This window comes from Camelus ferus, chromosome 15, assembly GCF_009834535.1.
Source record: "Camelus ferus isolate YT-003-E chromosome 15, BCGSAC_Cfer_1.0, whole genome shotgun sequence".
Lineage (NCBI taxonomy): Eukaryota > Metazoa > Chordata > Mammalia > Artiodactyla > Camelidae > Camelus > Camelus ferus.
In genome coordinates, this window is record NC_045710.1 from 48,317,798 (window position 1) to 48,325,951 (window position 8,154).

At 50.5% G+C, this 8,154-nt stretch overlaps 1 long non-coding RNA gene across 1 annotated transcript; it reads right to left on the reverse strand.

Moving 5' to 3' along the window:
- On the reverse strand, positions 1-3,533 carry LOC116669010. Its single transcript, XR_004326380.1, has 2 exons — positions 2,872-3,533; positions 1-2,562 (listed from the first exon to the last, which is right to left on the reverse strand). It is a non-coding gene; the product is annotated as an uncharacterized LOC116669010 (long non-coding RNA).
- Positions 3,534-8,154: the final 4,621 nt, after the last annotated feature.

Sequence of the window (8,154 nt, forward strand, 5' to 3'; positions counted from 1 at the left end):
TGCCTTGACAGTATTTTTATTGTTATTGTTCATTGCATGATGTTCGACTGCTTTAGAAGCACAGGAAAGAGAAGTAAACGCGCTACAAATGGGGAATTACCCTCGTTTAGCATTAAAATTCATTTAGATAAAATTGCCACAAACATTTAAATGGGAAGATTAGTTCCCCCTCACGCCTTATTGCACTCGCTCAATGGTTCCGTTAAGAACATTTTACACGTTGGAAATTCCGTCTTCTCAGACGGCTTGCTGTTTCCTAGTTACCCAAATTCAAAGCAAAGGCAGCAGCAAAGGCAGCAGCAAAGGCAGCAGCAGCAGCAGCAGCAGCAGCAGCAGCAGCAGCAGCAGCAGCAGCAGCAGCAGCAGCAGGAAAAAAAAAAAGTTTTGGCAACTGGTCTGCAATTCATCCGATTCTGGCCCCAGCCTCCCCTCCGCCCACAGCAGTCCGCCCCCCACCCATCACCTTTCCTCACCCCACTTCCCCCTCCCCCAATTAGGTAATTTGCAGAGTCCTGTGGAGGAAACAAGTTGCTTAGTTTAATAGTATTTGTATACAATGTTAAATACAAAGAAATACCAAAAAGCCAGCCTGTCTCTCTCCCAGTCTCCCTTCTCCCGCTTCTGCTCTGAATTGAGGATTTAGTTTGAAAAGTGCTGAGTTTCTCACATCCTTTACTCTGAGCCCACAAGGCACGTTTTTGGCTTTCTTTTCAGCCAGGACATTTCCAGGAAATTCACCACTGCTTCTTGCCTGTATTAGAAAACGTGTGAAAGAGCCACTTTGAAAAGTCCGTGCAACGTCTAGTTTCTCCCTCTCCTTTCTCTCTCTGTCCCTCTGTCTCTCTCTCCTTCTCCCTCTCCCTCCCCCCACATCTCTCCCTTCCTCCCTCTCCGCTCTTTCTCCCCCTCCCTTCGCAGAGCCGCAGGAAAAGAAGAACGTCGGCTTCGACTGCCATCTTTTGGGGATTTGGAAAAACGACTCGGTAGGAATCCGAAGGAGGCGGGGGCACGGGGGGTGGGGGGGAACCCCCTTATTATCCTGTGTCGGAACTGGCTCCCTTAATCTGATGCTTAAATATTTGATGTGGAAAAATTACCCATAAAATTAGTTACTAACAATTTCAAATTGAAATCACTTATCGAATTATAAACGCATTAAAGCTGTATGGATGGTATTAGGAGTTCCTCGGGAGGCAGCGGGTGTCTTCTTGCTGTGCGCCCGGCCAGCGAGCTTTGCCCCGGGAAGAGGCACCCCCGCGGAGCCCGGGGATAAGGCGGGGAGGGCGGCGCTCTGGGCGCCGTGGACCCGCCCGGGGGGTGGGGAATGAGCGGCGGCTTGGCCCGGGCGAAGGCTCCGGCTCGCTCGGCTCGCTGGGACCGGGAGGAGGGAGAGGAAGGAGCGGCGGTGGGAGGCACCGACCCCGGGGCCGAGGCGCCTACCGGGAAACTTTGTAGTGAAGTCTAAAGGTTCTGAAAAGGAGAAATACTGTAACCGCTTGCCCCCTCCCGCCCGCGTCTCCCACGCGGCGCGCAGGCTTTGCGCTCCGGGTTCATATCTGTGTGCAGCGCCTCCCGAGTCTGCGGCGGGGGCGGGAGGAGAGATGCCAGTGGCCTGGGTCTGGGCTGATCTCCTTGCGCCGACGGAAGATTACGCGGGCAGCGCGGCAGCTGCGAGGATCCGGGCCAGGATGCGGCTGTCCCTGCGCCCTAACCTTGGGTCCTAGGCCGGGCGGGTGCAGGGTGGACAGGTCTCTGCTCTGAGTCCAGAACACCTTGAGGGTGGGGGCGACTGCAGCACCTTCACTAGCCTCCTACCTCCTCCCCACCTCAACGTGAAAGTCAAGTCTAAGGGGGCTGCCGACTTCGTCCCAGGAGACGAGGCATCCCCAGATCTGCGCAGAAGGTCGTGGAGAGCACCTCCTGGAAGACTTCCGGGCCCCCACCCCTCGGAACCGCTCCGCTCGGGGTGCTTTGTGGTGGATTAAAGGCTTCTTGATGGATTCAGCTTCCGAGTCCCAACGCGACTCCAGGAGCGGGACTGCGAGAGCTTGGGGCCCGGGGGCACTTGGGAGGTGGGCAGCGGCCACCAGGCACAGCGAGGGAGCCATGGGCAGCACCCCGAAGCCTTAGGCAGGAGCTCCTCGGGATCACTTTAAAGCCTTTACAAACTTTCCTCTGCCTTTCGGATCCCAGCAGGCCCTCGGCCCACGTGAAGGCAGTAAAAACAAGACGATGCAGAGCTCTCGGGTACGCGCTTGAGCGCCGGGTGGAGTGGCGTGGAAGAGGGTCGTGGGGCGCCCTGCCTGGTCGGGCATTTCACCTCGTCTCACTCCCTCGTGCCAACCCGCAGACACTTGACTGTCGGGCAGCTCGTAACACTCGGGGTGGCCAGGTGCAGAGTCGACACGAGGTTGGGAATCCCATGGCTCAGGACAGAGCGGTGAGGGAGAGAGAATGGGAACTCTCACTTAGAGTCGCTGATGACGGGGTGGGGGAAGGTATGTCTCATCTTGGCCCAATCTGCCTGCCAACGCGTCTGTAACATCCTCTCCCGAGGCGGAGCTGGAAGGAAAAACAACGTATTGAGCAATCAGTTCGCCAACATTTGAGCATTTAAGAGTCTTTGCCCTCAAAGTGGGTATCCCGAGGGTCTCGATGGGGAGATGAGGGACCTTTTAGAATCTTAATTCTGGCGGGCCGCGCCCCGAGGTCGCCCCCTCCGCGCGCTGCCTCCTGCCGGCCCGGCGCGCTCAGCCCACCGCGGGGAAACCCAGGCGCTGATGCCCCGGAGAAAAGGGATTTAGTTTTAAGCCAGTCTCCCATCGATCGGGTCGGTAATTCCTACCCCTGCCCACTCGCAGACACACTCACCTCTACCCTAAAGCATTAAGTTCATTACGCGGGCGATGATCTTAATCTCCAGGCGGAAAACGAGTCCCGGGACCTCGAGGATTGGGGAAGCGGTGAATAAAGTCACCTGCTCCCGCACCCGCCCGGCTGGCTCCTCAGGTCGGGGGCCTTGAGTGGCAGGACGAGCTCCGCAGGCGTCCTGCACTCCACGCCGGGACGTTTCCCGCAGGGGTCAAGAACCCTACGTCTGCTTTCTTCGGGTTGGCGACCTTCTCGAAGGGTGGGATGGCGCTCGCTTTCTTCCTTCCCTCCCTTCTATTTTCTTCTTGGGGCCCCCCTCGCATCTCCGAGCTCTCTTCCTCCTGTCCCCCAAAGCGGCCAGTTCCCCTTCCCTTCCAAGTGTCCCCAGGCACCCCTCCCCCCCTTCTCCCCGCAGCTGCAGGTCCAGCACACAGTCCCGGTAACCCGTAGCCTATTCGCGCCTGCTTACTTCACCCACCAGCCTGGACGTGGGTGAATGGGGATCTCTCAGCAAAGCCCTCCTGAAGCCACTTGCTGAGGGCACCCTGGGGCTTTAAACAACCTGATTCCTCCATCTAGGGGAGATCCCTGCGCCCATTGACGATTCTTTCTCAAAGAAAGGCAGTGAAGCGGCAAACACCCCCTCGCAGCCGCCTACTCCCCATTCCCACTCCCCCCCCCCAATACCCTCCCCCGCCTTGGCATCGAACAGCGTCTGGCATCGCAGGGAGATGGAGGCGAGCCACGCGCCCCCGTCCTTACTGGCCGACCCACGAGGCGCCAGCTTTTTCTGGAGACTCAGTTTCCAAGGGACCATCGTGAAAACGGGGGAAACACAACGCCATGGCTGTGTAAGCCCACGTTCTTGCACCCCCCCAACCCCAATCTGATTTTCAAGACGGGCATTTTCAGGTAGTCCTAAACTGTGAACAGCGAGCTTTGTGTGTTATCTCGTGGGGGTGGGGGTGGAAGAGACGGAGACTCCACCGCCCGCTCCAGTCTTTAATGTCTGAAATAACGAAATGCCTGTGTGGCAGCTGCTACTTGAGCCAAAACTAACTCTTTGGAAGACGGAAAAGAGTGAAAGGAAAAGAAAGACTGTTCATTTTTTTTTTTTTTTTCCCTTTGGTGCCGTTTGGGATGTCATCTGTTTCCTTGGCGACTGTGTTCAGCCCCCGGAGCCCCTGGGCTCCTGGATTGTTAGGGGGGGAAAAGCATGCTATTTCTGCACCGTCATTTATCACTGTCACCGCATAATGATTCCCCTTGCAGCCCCTTATTGATGTTTGTAATTGCATTATCTCATAAAGGAGGATGATCAATGAAACCGAGCCGTGCATTCTGGGGTCAGAGGAAGCCAAAGTACTGTTTGTCCCCTTTAATACAACAAGTACTCATTATCTTTAGGTCTGCATTCAAAAAATGATCTGATCTGGGGCTGACCCTGTCGGACATCCCAACACTTTTTAAAACGCGGTTTGTGTAACCTTTTGCTTAAATGCTAAATCAAGTACCTGTCTTGCATTTCAACGAAACAAGATGCTAACACTGAATGAGAAAAGCATTTCTCCCCCCTCACCCCGGCCCTTTTTTCCGGGGGTGGGTGCAATCGTCTAAAGATGCACGCGATTTTACACCGCCACCGCTTAGTGATATAGTGTAGAAAAAGCAACCCGCATCAACAAGGGGCCCAAGTTATCTAGTGAATGAAAACATTGGGGTGAGGGGGAAAGGTACCTGAGAGTATTTAAGCAGGTCGATACTAAAAGATCAGAATAAAACCACATCCAGTTTAATTAATAAGAGTCATAAACTGAAATAATTCCCCATGATTCTGCCCTTGCTTCTCCCTTTTACAGAGTCATATCTCTTCGGTTTAGATAAATGACTTTTGTGCCTGTTCGATTCTCACAACAACAATAACTAAATCAGTTGCACGCTCTGTATCTAAAACCGTCTACAAACTCCAGCAAATAAAAAGAAGTTCATTTGTCTATTAAGGCAAGTATTTAGTTGAGCAGAAATGTCCCAGTAACACTGAATGGAGTCCATGTAATCCCAAGAAAATCAAGTCATCTTGTTGCACTGAAGTAAATGAAAAAACACAAAGGAGGAAAGTCCAAGTGTAATTTTAAACTAAATGCATTATTGGACTGTCACAGTGAAAACTGTGCTTGTGTAGCTGGGACAGAGGGAGTGGACATCAACTTAGCTCACATTTAACTCAAAGGTTTTATAAAGAAAACAAGTATCCCAGGTTTGATTATCATTTTAATTTGTGGAAAGGAGAAATGGAGACAATTCTAATTCATCATCTCAATAAATCAGGGTGAATAACTCCTTCAAAGACAAAATGAAGCAGAGAGCTTATTTTAAACATTGCAAGTCTGTATTATCAAAAGAAAAGTTCCCAGTTTTCTGAAGATGAATTCCCCCATGATAATAAGGCTACCAAAAACAGGAAGAAAAAAGAAAAGAAAAGAAAAAAAGAAAAAAAAGAAAAGACAAAGACCAGGTGTTTATTTTTAAAGTTCCAGAAATAATTTATGAACAGTATAAATCATTATTTTAAATAAAAAAGAGCTAAATGAAAAACCTTCACCATATGAGAAAATGAGTACTAGTTAAATAAAATGGTGTGTCCCGATAATTTGACACCTTGACATAAAGCCTTAAATCGAATGATAGCAAAAAAGGACAAAAATACTCCCCTTCAGAAAAAGAACTTTAATAATAAAGCTAAAAAAAGAGTTTTAACTGTGTCGAACCATCACTTAATTTTTCTCTAGAAGGCAAAGTCTCCTTAAAAAGTATTATTTTCCAGGAATCCTGTCAAATCACTATGAAATAATATATATTTTGTATTATTTAAATATTCTGGCACTTTCGTTCTTTGAAAATACTCAAACTGAAATGGATACGCAGCCACGCATATATTTAACATAAATGGTGTCTTGTTAACATAAAATATTAAAGGGGAAATAAAACTTTGGGCTTTGTCAGTTGAGATAGAATTTTTTAGCATGATACTCTGATTTTCAAAACACACAAATGAAACCCCTTGATTTTAACCAATCAACACAAGTCTTTCTCTTCTTTGGCTGGGAATCTGGCATCCTGTATGTTTTCTATTTTTAATATTTAGTGTTATAGCCCACGGTTAAAATAATGAAAAATTAGTCTCGTTTCAGATATTATTTATTTATGGAACGAACATGATTAAAACATAAACACACACAAACTGCAGCTGCAACAGAAAAAAAAACTTGATTTACGGTTATTAAATCTTTGATCGCCATGTTAATGTTTCTTTTTCTACCTTTCATTTGCATTTTAATCTATCGAATCTTTACAATTTTGCTGCCTCCTATTTCAATGATTGATTACAGATCTGAAATAAGAAAAACCAAGGCTAGCTTTTCTTTTTCCTTTCTTTTATTCGCTTTCTTTTTTCTCCTCCCCCTCCTCTTCCCCCTGGGTAGATTTCTGAAACTTTCTCTCAATGCTAATGTAGACAGGACAAATTAATTCTGCTCTTTTAAATGTCAAAGATATAAATAAAAAATGTTTTCTGTCCCAAACGTGAATATTTTCCCAGCCGCTTGTTTTCCAGTCGTAAAAGATCATCCCAGGAAAACGCAATTAACAGCGAAACACACACCCACGGCGGCGTGGATTTTTTTAAAGGACGTGTTGTTCGCGAGTTTAAGAAAGGTGAGAAGTTCATCGTCCCTTCAACCATCAGTAGCCCGGCCGCGGCTTCTTTCTCTCTCACACACACTCAGAGATTAGGTCGTGAGTTGTATCTGTGATCTAAGTCACACAAACAAACAAAAACAAGCCTGGTGGGGGCTTGCGGCGCTTAAGTTGATTTCTGGAGACAAGCAGCATAAAGACAAAAGGGGAAGCGACGCGGGACTGTTTGTTTTCTTTCCCCGGCTTACTACTGCCCCTTTGCCCCTTTCTCCCCCAGCCCTCCCACACTCCCTCCCCGGATTTCCCCGGCTCCGCGGATAAGACGGTCATTTGCTGACCGCTTTGCTCGGACGCGTCACTTTTCGCGCTGGCGTGAAAGCGAGGGTGGCGGTGGTTTTGGAAGGCGCCGGCCGGCCGGACGTGGGCTGGGCGCATCCTCCCAGCAGGGTTGAGGGCCCCTGGGGCTCTGGAAGGCTCTGGCACGGAACGGATTGCTCCTCGGGCCTGGCTGGGGGTCGGGGTCGGGGTGGGAGCCGCGCACCTCGCTGTCACGGAGGAGGCGAGCCCCAGGTGTGAGAGACGAGGTTGGGTGGGTGTGTGCGCTCCTCTCCCGCCAGCCGCGCGTCTGGGCATCCGAGAGGAGCGCCCCTATCCCCACGCCCGCGCCACCGGGCCGAGCCCCCTTGGTGGGGTTTTAATGCCCGTGGACTCAGAGGAGCCGGCAGAGGAGCGGGGACAGACTTCTCCGGCGGGTCCAGGCTGCTCGCGCTCGCGTCCGCATGTGGCGCTCTGTGCCCGGGCGGAGGGGCTAGCCGGGGACAGTCGGAGGACGCCCACCCACGAAATCCCTGCGTGGGCGCGCACACCAGCAAGAATCCGGGTGGGGGCCGTGGGTGGGAGGACTATTCCAGACAGAGGTCTCTCCAGCTCGGCCTTTGGACTCGGTGCGCACCCAAGGGCGTGCCCACTGCGGGAGCTCACACCATCTTCCCTGGGGCGCATCCCCCTCTCCCTCCCCGGGCCTGCATTGCTCCCTTTCTCCTAGAGACCCCAAGGGTGGCTGCCTCCAGGGGGGCGATCTTCCTTAAAGTAGCCGCACTGGCGGTGAAACTAGAGAGGGAGGGGGAAAGACATTTGATCCAGGCCGACCCTTTGTCTTGAAACAGATTAGGCAGACTAGAAATAGGAGGAAAACCAGAAAGTCTAGACAGGAAAACTTATCGTGTTCACAAAATATAAAAATGAACCGAGCAATCTGGTACCTCAAGGGGTGAAGATAGATCCTTGTAGACAAGTGGGAAGACAAGGCGGGGAAGATTTAAAGTGAAAGAAACGGCAGATTATTAAGAAAGTAATAGTAAGGTGTCCCATCCACTACAGTTTTATTGTTGGGTAGTAACTACCCGATTTATTTATTGCCAGGGCTATATAATAGAGATAATGACCACAAACTCAAGATAAATTCTTAGGCGCCCAGCCGGACAATTCTTTTTTATTTAAGGGAGCGAGTCTGAAAGGTGAGCCTCACCTCCCCTCCTGGAAGATCCGTCTTGCTTTCTCCCATATTATAAGCATGACATGCAAATA